This window comes from Ochotona princeps, chromosome 8 (assembly GCF_030435755.1).
Source record: "Ochotona princeps isolate mOchPri1 chromosome 8, mOchPri1.hap1, whole genome shotgun sequence".
NCBI lineage: Eukaryota > Metazoa > Chordata > Mammalia > Lagomorpha > Ochotonidae > Ochotona > Ochotona princeps.
This window is the reverse complement of record NC_080839.1, coordinates 37,739,638-37,759,021: the sequence shown is the minus strand read 5'-3', so window position 1 is coordinate 37,759,021 and position 19,384 is coordinate 37,739,638. Positions and strand designations below refer to the sequence as shown.

General features: G+C 45.9%; 1 long non-coding RNA gene across 1 annotated transcript; it reads right to left on the bottom strand.

Moving 5' to 3' along the window:
- Positions 1-255: 255 nt before the first annotated feature.
- Positions 256-19,375, bottom strand: LOC131480996 (uncharacterized). The gene is made up of 3 exons (XR_009245963.1): positions 18,914-19,375; positions 4,251-4,378; positions 256-315 (listed from the first exon to the last, which is right to left on the bottom strand). It is a non-coding gene; the product is annotated as an uncharacterized LOC131480996 (long non-coding RNA).
- Positions 19,376-19,384: the final 9 nt, after the last annotated feature.

Sequence of the window (19,384 nt, the reverse complement as noted above, 5' to 3'; positions counted from 1 at the left end):
TCCATGTGGGCCTTATGTGGGGGGTCCCAGCTACTCCACTTTCAATCCAGCTCCCTGCTTGATGGCCTGGGAAAGCAACAGAGGATGGCCTATGCCAGATCAACAGTACTGTCACTTACTGACTTTGACAACCACATTAAAATAGACCTCTTCACTAGAATGAACACATTCAAATTTTCTGGATTCGTGCAGTTCCTAGGTATGTTAAACCTCTTAGCAACAGAATCTAGGGAGCAGCCCATCCATGTCCACTTACCTCAAGCAAACCATCAAAGCCCTCCCAGGTCCCCAGAAGGCACTCTCAGGACCTGCTCCCTGCGATGACTTTGTGCCCTGGGAGAGGGAAACAGCAGGTAGGTTAGAACCCAGAGCCAAGATCTGAAAACACTGTCTCTCTCTTGTCATCTGATCTTCTGATAGTCTATCCCATTAATCCCACTCCCAAATGTTTCCTTCTCTAAATAAGCAAATAACCAGTGAGTGCTAAGTCACTAAACTGATTTCATCCCACCAAAATGATTCCATTGTATATGGCAGGCAGTGTTCACGATGGATGTTTGAGGTGGTACATTCTTCTGTTTATGCACAAAATTGAATTTTCTCTTTTCCTTAACACTTTGACTTTTGGGAGGGGAGTGGGACAAAAATAACTTTTTAGACACAATTTTTTTTCTGCCAGTCTTACTCTTTCTTCAGTTGTTATACTCAATTGTTTTTAACAGTTCTTAACTTTTTGTAAAATCCTTTTAAGGCTATTAATTGCCTTCCCATTGATATTTGGGTTATAACCCACAAGTTTCAATATTAAGTTTTCTTACTGTCACTAACTTCTAAAGACTTAATACTTTTTTGATTAGTTATTTAACATAAGAGTTATTTAGAATGGTGCTTTTAGCTTTCTAAGACAGTAGGAGCTTTTCTGGCTATCCCATTAACTGCTTGCCTTTAATTTTGTTGCATCATGGAAATAATGTTACATTTATCCTGTTTTCTGCAACCTATTTCTGGTTTCTTGATGGTCCAATATATGGTCAATTATCACTAATTTGCCTTATGTAAGAAAAAAAAGTGTTCTCCAAAAGTTAGGTACAAAATATGTGACAGCACTTATAACTTTTTAAAAAAAGACAGAGAGGGGCCCGGCACGATAGCGTAGCAGTTTAAGTCCTTGCCTTGAACGCACCAGGACCCCATATGGGTGCTGGTTCTAGTCCCGGCAGCTCCACTTCCCATCCAGCTTGCTGCCTATGGCCTGGGAAAGCAGTCGAGGACGGCTCAAAGCTTTGGGACCCTGCACACCCACGTTGGGAGACCCAGAAGACGGTCCTCGTTCCTTGCTTTAGATTGGCTCAGCTCCAGCCATTGCGGCTGCTTGGGGAGTGAACCACTGGACAGAAGATCTTTCTCTTTGTCTCTCCTCCTCTCAGTATATCCACCTTTCCAATAAAAATAAATAAATCTTAAAAAAAATGAGAGCCAGAAAGACATTTCATTTGTTTGTCCACTTCTCAAATGGCCACAACTGGGGCTGGGCCATGCTGAAGCCAGGAGCCAGTTGCTTCATCCCATCTCCACATGGGTATAGGGGCCCAAACATTTGGGCTATCCTCTGCTGCTTTCCCAGGCCATTAGAAGCTAGGAATAGAACTGGCACCCATAGGGATGCTGGCATCACAACCAGTGGCTTAACCTGCTATGCCACAATGCTGGAGCCTAATTATAATTATGTAATCAAAAAACATTAAATCAAGCCTGTTGCCCATAATGTCTTGATTTACAATTTTTTCTTATTTAAAAACATATTTTTGAAAATTTCATTTTCATGGGTTTTAAATGTAGCAGTATTTGCTGTATTTGAAATGAAAACTAAGAAGTGTGAAAAATTATAGACAAATATTACAATATTTGCTATTAATACTTTTATTATATATAACATCATATATTTTAATAAAGTGTTTTTATGAAAATACTTTCCAAAATTTAAAAAAAACAGAATTGTTTTAGTTCTTATGAATCTCTTTATTGTTTGAACAAGACAGCTGAGTTCTCATTTGGGCTTTGATTTAGACTGCTAATAAGCTTAGCTTCAAGGGCCCAGTGCAATAGCCTAGTTGCTAAAGTCCTTGCCTTGCATGTGCTGGGATCTCATATGGGGGCCGGTTCATATCCTGGCTGCTCCACTTCCCTTTCAGTTTCCTGTTGTGGCCTAAGAAAGCAGTTAAGTATGGTTTAAAGCCTTGGGACCCTGCATCCAGTGGCAAACCCACAACAAGCTCCTGGCTTCTGTCTTCAGATCAGCTCAGCTCTAGCTGCTGACTCCTGGCTCCTGGCTCTTGACTTTGGATTGGCTCAGCTCTGGCCGTTGTAGTCAGTAGACAGATCTTTCTCTCTGTATCTCCTTCTCTCTGTAAATCTGACTTTCCAATGAAAAAAAAAAAATAAATCTAGTATAAGAGTCCAGGAGCTGGCATTGTGGCTGAGCAGCTAAAGCCACCACCTACAATGCAAGCATCCCATATGGGTGCCAGTTTGTGTCCTGGCTGCCCTGCTTCCAATCCAGTTCCCTGCTAATGCTTCTGGGAAAGTAGCCGAGGATGGCTCAAGGGCTTGGTCCTTGTACGCACAGCAGACTTCATGAAGCACCTGGCATCTGGCTTCAGACTAGCCTAGCTCCCACCACTGCAACCATTTAACCATTTGGGGAATGAACTAGAAGAATGAAGGTCTGTCTCTCTAAATTCTGCCTTCAAATACACAAAATAGAGCTTTAAAAAAAAAAAAAAGAAGGAAAGAGTGTAATCTCACACAGCCATGAAGATGGGAAATGGAAAAGAAACTTTAAAGTAGCCTTCTCAGATAACTGGATGTTCTTCTTAGCTGTTACAATAAAACTTCCAAGTGATAATTCCTAAAAAGTTGATCACAATGTGGAATCTGAAATCTAACAATGAACTTTTTTATACTATTATTGTAAAATCAACTAGTTGAAATTGCACTTTGAATGGATTATTTTTTTTTAAACGTGAGTAATGTCTTTTTTTTTTAAAGATTTTTTAATTCATTTTTATTACAAAGTCAGACATACAGAGAGGAGGAGAGACAAAGAGGAAGATCTTCCGTCCGATGATTCACTCCCCAAGTGACCGCCACAGCTGGTGCTGTGCTGATCCGAAGCTGGGAAACAGGAACCTCTTCCAGGTCTCCCGCATGGGTGAAGGGTCCCAAAGCTTTGGGACGTCCTCGACTGCTTTCCCAGGCCACAAGGAGAGCTGGATGGGAAGTGGAGCTGCCGGGATTAGAACCAGCTCCCATATGGGATCCTGGTGCGTTCAAGGCGAGGACTTTAGCTGCTAGGCCACGCCGCCGGGCCCTGAATGGATCATTTGTATCTGCATGATTCTGTGACATCATGCATTGGAAATACAGATTCACTGAATTATGCGGATTAATTTTTGATACATTTTGTTTACAATGTCAACACATCATATTCAGCAATACCACCATCTGTTAACATCCAAAAAGCCTTTAAAAAATCAGCACTGTGGTGCTGTGGGTTAAAGTGTCACTTATAATACCAGCATGCCATACTGGAGAGCTGGTTCCAGTTCCAGTTGGTCTGCTTAATCCAGTGCCCTGCTAATGCACCTGGAAAGGCAGTAGAAGATGAGGCCCTGCCACCAAGGTGGGAGCCCAGGTGAAGTTCCTGGCTCTAAGCTTCAACCTGGCCCAGCCCTGGCCACTATGGCCATGTTGAGGGTGAAGCAGCAGATGGAACATCTCTTTTACTCTCCATCTCACTCTGTCATTTTGCCTTTCAAGTAAATAAAATAAATCTTAAGAAAATCTTTATGTATTAGGAAAATGTCAAACTCACAATAATGCCCAAACATTTTGTTTTGCTTGTAATCTCAAATGCCATCCTTTGGCTATAAACACTGTCAGTTGTTACCTGTGAAATGAGAAATTTCAAGAAACTGTCTGCCAACTACAAGTCTGGATAATCATTGCTGGTCTGCCAGTCCTCTTTTAAGTAAAGATAATGTCCGAAGGGAAAGGGGCTAGTCCAGCTCACCGCTCTAGCAACTTGCACAGTGCTTTTTACTCAAGCAATCATGGTAGCAAAATATGCAGTCTGAGTGCTAGCTCACATTTCATCGCACAGAATATTGTACAAATATGTACTTAGGAGTGGAGATTTGGGGCTCTAAAGGTGCCACTCTCAGGCGAAACTGGCCCGTGTTTGCTTTTACCTGCAAGTGCTGGGCATCAAGGGCTATGGCATCTCCACGTACACTCTGCAGCCTCTGTCTGATTTGTGCTTGGCTTCCAGCAGTTCCTCTCAGCACTGCTTTTGCACCAATCACTGCAAATGTCAACACTGTGAAAAAGGCAAACATTGTCAGGAGGAAATTTTCCCCTTTCACGGCAGCGCTGAGTGTCTGGGCTGAATGATCAGACAACATCCATCTGCAGGGGAGAACTGTGGGTGGTGCCTGCTCCAGCATTCAAAGCAGGGGCACTGTGTGCAGCTTGACACAAGCAGAGGGACAGAGAGAGGCCTGCTATGGGCAATCAGATGGGCTGCTGGGAGAGGTGAGGGAAACTGGGGTATGGCAATATTATGATAATGTCTACCTAAGCAATTTCTCACCTGGTGGAGGTTCCCCTGAGGGGGCAATTCACGGCAGCTGCCTTCCCAGAAGGCTCTGCCTCTAGCCGGCTCTGGGAGAGCCAAAGGTGGCTGCTTTCTGCTGTACATACAAGCCCTCAGGGTCCACTTTGACAGGGATGAATAGATCCCACCATCATTTGATCTTTTCTTTGAAAGTACATCTGACCTACTGGAACCCCCAGCTAGGTCTACTGGACCCAAGAGTATGTGATGACACCCTGAGAATCCCTGCCTTATGTCCATATTAAGGCTCTAAGATCTGATTGTTAAGAAGGCATGTTGATCTCTCCCCATTATAATCCTGAGTTTGTATCACTTATGCTTTACGAGTCCGGAAGATGGTGCTGATGGGAACATGCAGGTTCATGGGAAATTTGTGTTGTCTTCATGGTTAGTGTCTTTTGTCAGTATGCAATATCCTCTCTCTGCCTTGAAATCATTTATCTGGTATTGATGATGTTATGCTTTCATAGTTACATCCATTCTTATCAAAGCAATATGTGCAAATGTTTTTGTTTTTCAAAAGTTAACTATTAATATAAAGCCTCTTACAAAAAATAGCAGACTGCTTCCCTCACTCTCTACCCAGTTTCATTCGCAGAGGCAACCACTCTGAGCATTTCCGTCTATGTCCCTAAACAGTATGCTAACACTCACACTGACTACACATACTTCAGCCTATTTCCCCTTGGGCTTTGGATTTACATTTTTCATGGTTATTTTTATTTATTTTAATCTCTTTGAAGGGTAGAGCAATGCAATGACAGATTTTTCTCCACTGATTCACTCCCAAATGCATCCAAGGATCCCAAGTGGCTGGCAGGGACCCACTATCTGCTGCCACCAGGATGCATTAGAAGGACCTAGACGGGAAATCCGGGAGCTGGGACTGAAACCAGCACTCTGAGAGATGATGTAGGCATTCAAACAGTAACTGAATCCATTGTGCCTCAACACTTGCTCCAGTACATTTTCCATTAAACTGACTTGGTTAGTTTCCAAAAACCCCAGTAAAATGGTGAGGGACCTATTCAGCATCCCACAGGGTTAGCTGGGCCATCCTGCCTCCCAGGGTGACATTAGCAAGAAGAGAGAATCAGGGTTGAAATCAGGACCAAACTTAGGCACCCCAATACTATGTCTTAACTCCCAGGTCAAAAGTTTGCCGTAGCCACTCCAGCTTTCTTTTGAATAGTTTCACATGACTCTTTTCCAGCTTTGCACTTTTATCTTGTATGCCTTCATATTTAAGTTGTGCTTCACACAGGTAGCATCTAGCTGGATCTTGTTTTGATAGCCAGTCTGATAGCCGGTGACTTACAACTGGAGATATTTAGACCACTTCCAAGTATGATTGCATTTAAGTCTACCTTGCTATTTACTTTCTATTGGTCCTATATATTGTTTCTCTTTTCTTCTTTTTCCGCCTACTTAAAGGTTATCTGAGCATATTTTATGATTTTGTGTTATCTTCTTTACTGGCTTATTAGCTATAAGTCTGTCGTTTTGTTTCAAATGCATTAGAGTTGATAGTACACATTTGACTTTTTATGGCCAATCTTCAGATAATACACAATCTCCTATGTCATATAAACTTTCCAATAGTCTAGTTCATTTCTCCTTTCCTGGGCTTTATAATATTGTTCATGTGTTTATTTTTTTTAAATCTTCATATATTACAAATCCCACAATGCATAGTTATTACTTTTTGTTTCATTTTTCATTTCTTTTTACTGATGTTCCTTTTTTTTTACCTGCTTTTGTATTTTCTTAAGTTTTTGTTTATTTGGGCCCTGTGTGATGGCTCAGTGGTTAAATTCTCACTTCGCATGTGCCAGGATCCCATATGGGTGTTGGTTCATATCCTGGCTGCTCCACTTCAAATCCAGCTCCCTGCTTATGGCCTAGGAAAGCAGTGGAGGATGACCCAAAACCTTGGGACCCTTTATCCACATGGGGACCCAGAAAAAGCTCCTATCTCCTGGCTTTGGATCAGCTTAGCTGTGGCTATTACAGCTGCTTGGACAAAAAAAAAAAAAAAATTGTTCTCTCTGTCTCTCCTTTCTGTAAATCTGATTTTCCAATAGAAATAAAATAAATCTGACAAAAAGAAAGTCAATTGTCTGTTGAGATGTCTCAGCCTATGGCCTGCACTCAACAATGGGACAGAATTAGGAAGTGGTTGAGGTCCCAGGCTCCTGCCACGAGCTTCCTCTTGCTGGTCCTTGGGCAACAGCAGAAGTGTACGAGCAGCGTGGGGACACAGACCAGATGCAGGACAAGCCTTCCACAGAAAATGGAAGCCAGCTGTCTTAGATGGCCTCAAGCAGCTTACCTTCAGCCAAGACAGAAGGGCCATGCCAAGCTAGTCAGTGACAGGGAGTGCAGCAGGTGGAGCTATGTGGAAATGAGAACCTGGTGCTGTCTGCCTGTGGTTACTGCTGATATGGGTGGCAGAGGGCAAGGGCTGAAAAGCCTTCCAGGTGGCAAAAAGACTTGTACTGCCAACAAGACCACAAGCCAAGCCCCTAAGCCAGTCTCGAGCTGAGCGATTCCATCTGCTTCCCCCAGGGCCTGGCATTTGACTTAGATTCCTCTAACCCTAGCCCCTCCTCCAAGCCAGCCTTCTGTTTTCCCTGAGCTGCAGATCTGCCCCTACAGACTTGCTCAACCTTCCCCAAATTACCCACAGATTCCTGCCCTAGAGTGCAAACAGCTCTCCCCAATCCCAACAAGCTCTCAGGTCTCCCAGGGTCAGCCTGCTGGAGGAGCCTTCACCTGGGTTTGTCTCCAGGCTCTACCCTGCACCCATGCCAAGTTCAAGCTCAAGAGCAGCCCCTTTTGCCAGGCCTGAACTGCTGTCCTCAGCGCAGATATACAAACACTTCACACACACATATACATACACACACACACACACACACACACACAGTCCAGTCATCTGTTGTTGTGTAAGTAATGACTCCCAAGTTAGTGCTTTTAAAAAGTACATACTTACCATCTCCCAGTCACCATGCTTCAGCAATCCACACTGCTGAGCGGGGTGTGATGCTTCCCCAGCTCCTGTGAGGCTGCGGTCAGTGACCAGCCCAGAGTGTGCAGTCTCATCTGAGTGCTCAGTTGGGGCAGGATGGTGCCTATGCTCCCAGGAGGTGCTGACAGCATTCAGTTCCTGAGTTCATTTCTGGGTTTGCAGCGGTTAGAGGCACCCTCAGTTCCATGCTACACAGACCTCTCCACTGTGCCAGCTGCTCACAACATTAAACCAACCAAAGGCTCTGCTAACAAAATGGAAGTCCTGATCATCTATAACCCAGCTGTAGAAATGACACCCCCTGACTCTTCTGCCGTTTTCTATTGGTCAGAAGAAAACCATTAAGGCTACAAGAAGCAAACTGATTTCTAGAATAATTTCTGATTTTCCTCCATCAGCAGCACAATGGGAAGGAGAGATGAGTCATCAAATGTAGAACTAGGACACACAGCAAAGGAAAAAAAGAAAGCAGGCAAACAGGAGTAGGGAAACTGGACAGGAGACAATTCAGGAAGGCTTTGGGGAAGAGGACCCCAGCTGGGTATTAACCAACTCTGAGGTTATCTTACGTAGGCAGTTTGGATCAACACAATCGCCTAAAAGAGGACAAAAAGCATGTAAAAAAAAAAGTCAGTGGCTATGTGAAACCAACACTTTCCTGCTCTTTCTTCTTCCCCTCTCTGGAGAATTTTGATTTCCTCTCTAACCTCTCTTTTTCCTTCAACAAATACTACCATGTTCATCTGTGAAGAAGGTCTATTTATTTGAACAGCAGAGTTACAGAGAGCACGGGACAGGCCGATTCCACCTGCTGATCACTCTCCAGGTGGTCTCCTGGCTGCCTGCTATTTTGTGTGAACTCAGTTTGAACAACTTTTGAAAGCATAACTGTATTTATTATTGGAAAACCATTTACAGAAAGAAGGAAAGACAGAAAGATCTTCTGTCTGGTGGTTCATTTCCCAAATGGTTGCAACAGTCAGAGCTGAGCCAATCCGAAGCCAGGAGCCGAGAGCTTTTTCTGGGTCTCCCACTGGGTGCAGGGTCTCAAGGCTTTGGCTCATCCTCTGCTGCTTTCCCAGTCTATAAGCAAGGGAACAGATCAGAAGTGGAGCAGCCAGAACACAAACTGGGACCCATATGGGATACCGGCACTTACGGGTGAAGGATTAGCCAGTTGAGCCAAGACTGACTTTTCACATCTGTAACCTGAGGGAGGAGATCAGGCCTGGGGCTGATGGGTCACAGGCACATGAGCTTGCCTCACTATTACCAGAGTACCTGGCACACAACAGACCCACTATGCCCTCCAACAGAGCCCTGAATCTACCAGCACACAGGTTTTCTTCAATGCTTATGTGGATGATAGCAGCACGGACTGGTGAGTTGTTCTAACTTCAGCAGCTGGCTGTGCCCTGCCTGGCCCAGTCTACTCTGTCCCAGAAGAATAGTGGGCAGCTGGAGCAAAGAATTTTCTAATGAGTAGACGTCTTCTTTGTATAGCAAGGGTCTGGACCAGGCTCTTCCTCCCCTTGTAGCAGACACATCCCATACTTGGTACGCAGGCAGCTGTAGCAGCCGGCTCTTCATTTCTCTAAAGTGTCTGAGAGGAGCTTCTTGGAAAACAGAAGACTTATCCTGACTTACAGTTCAGAGGTTCACACTTCAAGATGAGGTGGCCCCGTTAGTCTGGCGTCTGGTGGAGCACATCTGTTGTGGAGGAATGGTCATGGGGTAAGCCAGAACGCAGACACACGCACAGGGTTATAGAATCAACCTTCTCCCAAGAACTACCTGCCAAGTGCCTCCAGCCACCAGGCCTACCTCTCAGATGCCATAATTAGGTCAAGTCTTGCTCCCTAAGCCATCAGCATAGATTTTGGGGTTTAAATGTCTATGTTTGAATTTGGGGAGCCATGATTTATTCAACCACAACAGCAGTTACGCCCTCCTAACCCCGCCCAATCTCTTCCAAGCCTACCAGCACCTTCTTCTCCCAAGGAACTGGATTTCTCTTTCTCTTTCTCTTTCTCTCTCTCTTCCTTACCCTTCTCTCCTCAGCTCTTTAGCTGTCTCTAGAGCAAAAGTATAAACTGAGCCTGCTCACCTGGCCCTGAAAAAGAACTCACAGCCGCTCAGCAGGGCTTTCAGAACACAGCCTACTCTTATTCCTACAAACTCACACTTGGCCCAAGATAGGGACATGGGCTCTTCCCCTGCTGTCTCCTGGGAGCAATCACCCATACCTGAATTGAGCATCTTAGGGTGGGAGTCTAATGACACCAGCTGCTGGTATCGAAGCAGAACCAGCTCTCATGGCACCAGCAAGGAACAGGAAACCCAGCTCCAGCTGCTTAGGCTGAAAGACACCAGAAGATTCAATAGCACTGAGAAGGCTGGGAGAAATGGGTCAGGGAGCCCGAAGGCCCACCTGCGCCGCCATCACCACTGCCCCCAGCCCTTCCTGCTGCCATTCAAGTAGCCCTGATACTCACCTTCTGTTGATGAGAAGCTTTCTTAGGGTCATCTGAGAGCTAGCCAGGAGCATCAGCCTCTACGCTGCTAGCCCAGAGGAAGTAGAAACTCTCTTAGGCATAGGAAGTTGAGGTCAGGGGACTGCAATCTGCTGGGCTGGTCTCGTACTCTCCCCTACTCACCCCTGCACTCTGGGGCACGATCTCCCAGAGCAGGAGGATGGAAGGAAGCCCAAGGGACAGGCCTTAGCAGCAGCCAGGACAACACTCCACACTGCAGCTGGTTTCAAATGGGGGAGACAATCATCTATGAATAAAAATAGAGCCAGTGCTCCAGAGTAGAAGAGTCTGCCAGGCTGAGAAAGCTGCCAAGGACAGCCACGCTTTATTTACAAATAAAGTCCTGTGCACTATAGGAAGACCGGGGACCTCCCAGAAAGCCCAAGCTGGGCTGTGGCACACAACTGCAAGCTTGCTGGAGTTCTCAGCCATGCCCTCCTTAAGGGCACAGATATTTTGAATGAGATAGCTAATCCTGAGGGGAGGAGTGAGCAGCAAAGCATGGACCTGCAGGAGAGAGAGAAGACAGTGAATGTACAGCAAAGACCACTGGAGGAGGAGGAAGCCGGGACAGAAGCAGTAAGACGATGGAGCAAGTAGCTGCATCAGTCAGGTGCCGGGCTCCCAGCCAGTGCGCCATGAAATAACCCATTGACTGACTTACATATTTTACATGTATAAATGAGGCCCAAGATATCTCTTAACCACGAACAGACAGGGTACTGTACTGCAGAGGAACCCAGGGCTCAAGGTTATCATCAGCAGTCACAGGACTCAGTGCCATCACACAACACCCACGTGATACATCAAGGACAAAGCATTACTTACGTGGGATCCCTCCAGAAGCATGTGACTTTCTAAACACGAGAAAACATCAGACAAGCCCAACCTGGAGGCCAGTCTACACTCAGAAATACTCAGCCCAAGTTTTTAAATCATGAGAGACTGGCAAACAAATGAAGGGATATCAAAGACAAATAACTACATGCAATGTGGGACCTAACCCAGACATGATCCTCAAATAGAACACAGACACTCATGAAAAACAGTGGTCAAACCTACATAAAGACTGAGGTGGAAGCAACAAAATCAGAGTCATGTTACTTTCCTGTTGTTGGTCCAATGCCGATTTTGATCATCACAATGTGGATGATACAAAAGATACTTATCAAAGATAATTGTGTAGAGGTATACAACTTTCCTGAGAGGGGGAAAGAATTAAAATTTCAACTCTCTAAAGTATTTTAAACTTAAAATGATTTTTCAGGGGCCAGCACAATTAAACTTCTGCCTGCAGCACTGGCATTCCATTTGAGTGCCTGTTTGAATCCCTGAGAAGTGACTGATTATTGCCTGGGAAAGCAGGAGGGGAGGACAGCCAGGGTCCTTGAGCCTCTTCACCCACATAGAAGACATGGAAGAAACTCCTGGCTTCAGAATGACCCAGCACCTGGTATTGCAGCCATTTGGGGAGTGAACCAGTGAATGGAAAATTCTCTCCTCTCTCTCTGTTAACTCTGCCTTTCAAACAAAAATAAATTTCTTTTAAGTTTTTTTTTTTTTCAGTAGAAAATTCACCTAACAAATCAGTCCCATCTAAGAAAAGGAACGCATTGGGTTTGTCTATCCAGCACAGAAATAGGTCCGGATCCAGATAAAAGCAGAAACTGCCACCTGGGTTTGCTTGTTTGACTGCTCTGGCAGTACACTTTGTTGAGTAGGCACAAGTGTTAGACCTTCCCAGTGATAATCTCTCCATTCTCAGAAGAAGTGCCAATCACACAATGGCATGCTTCTTCCAGCCTGGCCAGCAGGCAGGACTCAGAAACAAAATTCTCTAGCTTTCTCGACAGCACTTCACAACCCCTGCTGCTTCATTCCTTCCGCGATGACTCACTGCAAAGGCTTTTGTAATCCAGTAAACAAAGGCTTTTCCCACCAGATTGAAGCCAGTGGCCTGTTCCTTCCGTGGCCACCACATCTTAGTGCTACCTTGAGGAACCAGCCAGGTGAGTCTGCTGCTCTGTGACAGGTCTTCCCCCTCCCTGGACCTAACCATCCCACACCCCAGGGTAACAGCAGTCAGAGGCAGCTGCCCCAGCACGGGAAGCCCTGGCCTCCTGGGGAGCAGGTGTGTAGCTCCTTAAAGTTTCTAACAACTACAGCAATAAGTCAGGATTTGGGCCAGGACTGGATCTTGACCCCTTCTGACTGACTGCTGGACCTTTGCCCAGTCAGCTTCCTGGCAAGCTTCTCCTTGGCCATCTTGTGCTTTGCTGACAAAGTTCTCCATTTTTATCCTCTCAGACTAGCAGTAACTTCTCCAGTGATTAGTTAAGACCTCGTTGCTGTGTAATGTGGCAAGACAAGTGGACAAGTAAAGACAGGCATGCTGGCCCAGTGACCTCAGACCCTGCACAAGACAGAAGGAGGTGAATGCTGGGTCTACCTCTAGCACCCAAGCAGATACTGGGTAGAGCCAGGATAGGTCTGGCGAGTCTCGACCCTGGGCACCCACAGCAGGGATTTAGGAGAGCTGCAAGAGTGTTGCCTGGGCAGGGTTCAGGCTCTGTAATTAGGCCTGTGGCCTCTTTCCCAGGGCCACCTTGGGACTACTGAACTGTGCAGAGGGGGCAATGTAATAAACAGGATGCAGGAGATAGCTATGTCCTAGGTTCCTTCAGGTCAATTCCATTTGTCACCAACAGGGAAGCAAATACACTCCTTCCGGGGCAACAGAGGCTATGTGGAGGGGGTGGAGAGGAATGATAGCACACTCAGCTGAGAGCCAACAGACATTCCTATAAACCACTAAAGGAAACATTCCTAAGAAGCCATGAAACAGAACCCTTTCTGGTTCTTGGAAAATCAGATTCTTTCAGGCCAGGGGACCCAGAAAGAGATCCATTTCCCCAGGATAGGGAGAAGAGCAGGATATTGGCGGGATGTGACAGGGATGCAGCAAGTTCTACACTAGCAGGGCCTCAGAGGAAGGGCAGCGGTGCATGACGGGAGAAGCAGGCAGGAAGGCTCTACAGGGGTGGACCTGTCACAGCCCAAGGTGAGATAGTAGGCTCCAGGAGCAGTGCTGGGCACCAGGTCAGCTTGAAGGTCTCTTGCAGGCCTGAAGGCCAATAGCACCTTCTCTTCTGGCAGTCCCCTGAAAAGTGGGACAGGTGCAGAGGTGGGGATAATGAAGGGCAGGAAACCCACCAAGAAGACCCCAAGGAGCACGGGAACAGGCGGCCCAGGGAAAAGACTGAGAGGGCTGCAAGCCAGGCTCAGGACACAAGGGTGCGGCCAGGACTCAGCAGCTAAGGGAGGCCCTGGGGCAGGGCCCAAGAGCAGAGACAATCCTGTGGGGAGGTCACTGTATGCCACAGAAGTCAGGAGCGACAAGAAAAGTCAGTTCAAAACCTTGGAAAGTGAAAGGTGTTGGTCCACTCCCTGACTCAATCATACTGCAATGACAGTCAAAGAAAAAAACAGAGCAACCTAAAGCAGCATGGGCAACAAATACGGTTCAACACCAGGACTTCATTCCTTGGGGCAGGCGTTTGCTTAGTGGTTAAAATGCCTACATCCCACGTCGAAGCACTTGGATTTTATTCCCAGCTAGTGTTTCCAACTCCAGCTTCGTGCTAATGCCAGTGTGAGTCCTGGCTATTCTGCTTCCAAGCTAATACCCTGCTAATGTACCTGGGAAAGCAGTAGAAGACGGTCCAAGCGCATGGGTCCCTGCACCCTCAAGGGAAAAGCAGAAGAAGCTTCTGGCTCCTGGCTTTGGCTCAGTGCAGACCTGGCCATTGTGGCTGTTTGGGGAGTAAAGTAGTAAATGGACATTCTCTTTCCCTCTGCATCTAATTCTGCCTTTTGAATAAATACATGTTTAAAAAATAAAATTAGAAAATTCATTTCTGATTGATGGAAAATATGCAGAATTTTATTATGGACAAACTAGATGAGGAAAGCACAGCACAGAGTAAGAAAGGGAGAAAGATGCAGCGGCCTAGGGGTTACTCTTCCCAGGAAAGACTAAGAAAGGCTCCCCATATAAAGAAGCAATGGACATGACGAACTGGGGTCTGGCAGCTCAATAGTTGGACCAATAGCCCCTCCGCAAAACAAATGCACACGAGTTGGGTGACCATGGTTCAGCCCACCTACCAGGAAATATTCCTTTTTTTTTTTTTAAGATTTATTCATTTTATTACAGCCAGATATACACAGAGGAGGAGAGACAGAGAGGAAGATCTTCCATCCGATGATTCACTCCCCAAGTGAGCCGCAACGGGCCGATGCGCGCCAATCTGATGCCGGGAACCTGGAACCTCCTCCGGGTCTCCCACGCGGGTGCAGTGTCCTAAAGCATTGGGCCGTCCTCAACTGCTTTCCCAGGCCACAAGCAAGGAGCTAGATGGGAAGTGGAGCTGCCGGGATTAGAACCGGCGCCCATATGGGATCCCGGGGCTTTCAAGGCGAGGACTTTAGCCGTTAGGCCACGCCGCCGGGCCCGGAAATATTCCTTAAACAGAGCAGAGATGGCGTTCAGGCTTAGAGAAGACGAGTACAAAACCCCACAACAGACCCAGAGCAAACAGAAGGCATCTGATGCAGTAATTAAGACAAAACTTGAGTTATCTACATCCCGTATGGGAGGGCCCAAGTTCAAGCCCCAGCTCCACTCTTGTTTCCAATTTCCTACTAATGCCCTGGGAGGCAGGAGTGACATCTTCAGCACCTGAGACCCAGGTGAAGTTCCTGGCTCTGGCTTTGGCCTAACCAAGCCCTAACTGTTACAGGCATTTGAGTGGGAGCTCTTTCTTCTTGTTTTCCAAATAAGTACCTTTCAAAGCAACCAACAAATAAGAACAAGGGAAGACAGCTCTGGTACCTGGTCATCTGCTCTCCACCTGAGCAATCCCTGACAAAGACCAGGCCATCTGCCCACAGAGCCCCTCAGTCCACCTTCCGGTGCAGGGAGCAAACTACTGCCAAAGCAGCCCTGATACAAACACTTCCCAGTAACTTTTGCGCGAAAGTTTAGTACTTCTTCAATTTTAACAATGCCCAAGAACAACTATTCTCCCTGAACACTAGGGTGACCATAATATAACTAAGCCCTATAATTCAGTAAGAATCTTCAAACGAGGGGCCAACACTTGGGTGCAGCAGGGTAAGCCACCACCCAGGGCATCTGTGTCCCAGAGTGCAGCTCCTAGATGTGAGCCCTCACTCTGCTTCTGATTTCAACTCCTGCTGACACATACCTGGGAAGGCAAGTGATGACTCAAGTACTTAGACTCCTCGCATCCCCATGAGAGACCCAGGCTAAATTCTTGGCTCCCACTCTGACTTGGCCCAGCCCCAGCCATTGTAGGCAACTGAAAAGTGAACCTGTATGCAAAGAGCTCTATTTCTATGCCAGCCTCTCAAGTCAATGAAAAAATGTTTTAAAGAATGATCAAAATAGAAGTAATTCATTTTCTTAGAAGCTGTTTCATCGATACAAAAACTGGCTTCTATAGAAAGAAGAGCAATCAAAAGGTAAAGCATTATTTTGGAAAATTTTCTGAACAACAACAAAAAATCATGGTCAAACGAAAAATTCTACAGAGCACTATGGTATGGAACGGTTCTGCCTCAAAATCAGATTTGTTTTGTGGTAGTCTATAGCAATGATAGTCACCACACAATTCTATGTTCCACTAAAAGTCAACATATACCCCAAACGAGTGAATGTCTTAGATGAAAAATTGTACTTCTACGAAGCTGTTATAAGAGCCCTGGGAAAACATCTTACGCTGGTCTCCAGATTTCCCATGGTGGTAGTTAGCTTAAAACTGGGCTGCCTTCCTTTCCCAGGATCACTTCCGTCTTCCTACGACTGCACATCCCAAAACAGCACTTGAGGCCACAGTCCTCGTCCTAAAGTCTGTTTCCAGAAGAACCTAACGTAAGCATTGTATTTGGTACTCTTCTGACCTGTTCATGCCAGGATCAGGATCATTCATACCTAGCAGTAGAATGGCTAGGGAAGCTGTTTTCAGACAAGGCTGGGAGATGAGTTGGTTAAAGGCAGGCTAGGCCAGCGCAAGTCACAGGACAGAGGGTTTGCAGAGCAGTGAGAAGCCCTTGGCTAGCAATGAGAAGGCAAGTCCCCTGAGTGCTGTGTGGCCCCCAGGGAGGAAAGAGCACACCCAGAGCACAGCAGCTGTCAGCGAGGTGCAAGCAATTTTATTCAAGTCTGACTTAAAAATAAGCCCTTGGATTACAACCAAATTAGAAACAGCTTTACTGCTCCAGTGCAATCAATACCTCCCCTTTCACAATGCACAATAGGTCAGGAAGAAAGCAGCTGCCAAGGCTCAAAGGCCACCAAATGTCCCTCAGGATGGAAAACTCCTAAACACAGATCAAAGTGACAGAAAAGCAGGAAACACGCCTAAACAGAACTCTCTGCTTCAATCCAAGGTATTTTTTTTAAATACATATATGGTGTGGATATTGGACCTAACAATTAAGCCACCAATCAAAATATCTGCATCCCACATTGGAGTAGCTGGGGTCAGTCCCAGATTCTGGCTCCTGACTCCAGCTTCCCACTAAAGCTGCTGTGGATATTTGAGCAACTCTGTCTCACATAAATAATTAAACTTATTTTTTTAAGATTTATTTTATTTTATTTTTATTGGAAAATCAGATGTACAGAGAGGAGGAGAGACAGAGAAGAAGATCTTCCATCTACTGATTCACTCCCCAAGCAGCCGTAATGGCCGGAGCTGAGCCAGTCCGAAGCCAGGAGCCTCTTCTGGGTCTCCCTCACAGGTGCAGGGTCCCAAGGCTTTGGGCCGTCCTCTCCTGCTTTCCCAGGCCACAAGCAGGGAGCTGGATGGGAAGTGAGGCCGCCAGGATTAGAACCAGTGCTGATATGGGATCACGGTGTGTGCAAGGCGAGGACTTGAGCCGCTGGGGCTACCACACCAGGCCCAATAATTAATCGCTTAAAAATTGAAATAAGGAGGCCAGTGTTGTGGCATAGAGGGTATAACTGATGCCTGCAATGCCAACATCTCACATGAATACCAGTTCAAGTTCTGGTGGCTACATTTCCAATCCAGCTCCCTGCTAATGTTCCTGGAAAAAAAGCAGGAAACCGCCCAAATGCTGGAAGAAGCTTCTGGCTCCTGCCTTTGGTATGGCCCAGTCCTAGTCATTATAACCAAGTGAGGAATGAACCACTGGATGGAAAATTTCTCCTCTCCCTCTGTTAACTGTGCCTTTCAAATAAATAAAAATAAAATCTCTTAAGAAATGAAAGTAAAAGTGGAAGTGCAGTGGCTCAGCTGCTAATTCTTTGCCTGTAAGCACTGGCATCCCAAATGAACTCTGGTTTGTGTTCTAGCTGCTGGTGCTCTACTTCCCATCCAGCTTCCTGTTTCCAGCCTAGGAGAGTAGCAGAGGGCTCAAAGCCCAGCACATACATTATTTTCTGGTTCTAAATAGGAATTTTTATTTGATCTGGCATTTTTCATCAGGAGATAAATCAGAAAAGCTGGCCATTAGCCAAAAATCTATTAATTCCAGTTTTTCCAGAAGTGAAAATAAGATATCTTTTGCATTAATAATGCCATCCTCCCCCTGCCTCTGTGGGGGCTGAGACAACCCAGAAGAGCAAATTTTCTACATTCTCATCCATCCGGAGTGGGAACACAGTCTGTAGTTGGTGACTTGATGCTAACAGTGCATCTCACCAACTTCTGTCTCCCAGGACTACTTCAGGAAAGCAGGTGGCTGCATAGCCAGCACCAGGGATGGGAATGAGCTGTTCTGGTCTCTTTCCAGCTTTTCCTCTCTGGAAGGCCAGCTTGGATTCAGAAAATGCTTAAAACCCTAGCAATGCTCATTAGCCCCCTTTGATTTTCAAACCCAAAATCAACAGGACTTCACAATAGCCCCACCCCCCAAAAAAAGGCCTACAACACCCATTCCCACAGAGCCTCATGTGTTCAGCCATTGGCAAAGAAATGAATTATACCCATGGTACTTAACACCTGTAAGTAAGCACAGAGCCAAGAACAGGTTGCATGCAGTAAAGATTCAGTCAACCCCATAACTGAGTCCAAACATTATGTAAAACTCTGAAAGCCCCTAAGGTCAACTTCACCGCTTAGCAGTAACCAGCGACACAATTCAGGCATCCACTGCCCTACAACTTCCGTGAGGTCACAGAGGATTGACAATTGCCTCACCTAGCCACCACCAGCACTCAAACACTGACACAAGCACACAAGTCCCTCCAAACCTGCTCTGAAACCTGCGACACCCTCTAAAGCTCTTCCTTGCAAGGAGACTGGAAACCTCCAGGAAGAAGGGTCTTTCTGGAATTAAAAAAAAAAAAAAAAGACATTTCCCTCAGAGGAGGAATAGAACACAGGGGCTTTAAAGAGTTCCCAGAAAATACAATGCACAAACAAGCCAGCCATGGGTCCCCTGCTTTCACACCAAACATTTCGGTTATCCACATTTCACAGCACTCCCACCCATATGTGTTCTGAGAACATTTTTCTTCTTCTCTAAACTAGGGTAGCAATACAGCTCTTTGGGAAGTGTGTACTGGAGTAGGGAGGTCAGACACAGGTCCCAGGAAGTCCCCAGAAAGACCAGGCTTACCCCAAATCTTCAAGCCCTCATTGGGCTGCCGGGTCATCACCCCTGCCCACCAACGACTTCCACAATCCAAGCACAGAACGGTTTGCTAAGTCTTCTCACAGCATTAATTCTTCTGTTCTCTGGGCTTCAAAGGTTGACTGCTTTTAACTGAATGAGTGGTTGCTTCTTTACGGGAGTCTATGAAAGCGACTTGAGTGGTCAAGACTACCTCTGCATTTCATCACAGTGACTACAACCCGAAACGGAAACAGCCCATAACAACACTGCACCATTCTCTAACTAAATTGCTTATGCTAGCTGCAAATGGAAACATAAATTGTCACATTTCTCTTTAAAGACTCCAGGTAGAGAAGCATTTTTGAGATTTTAAATGCAGAGTTATGACTCCCTGCAAGACAAAGGGAAAGGTATAATTCAATATAACTATAATGGTATTTAGGAGGTAGGGAAGAAATATAATCAGATATAAAA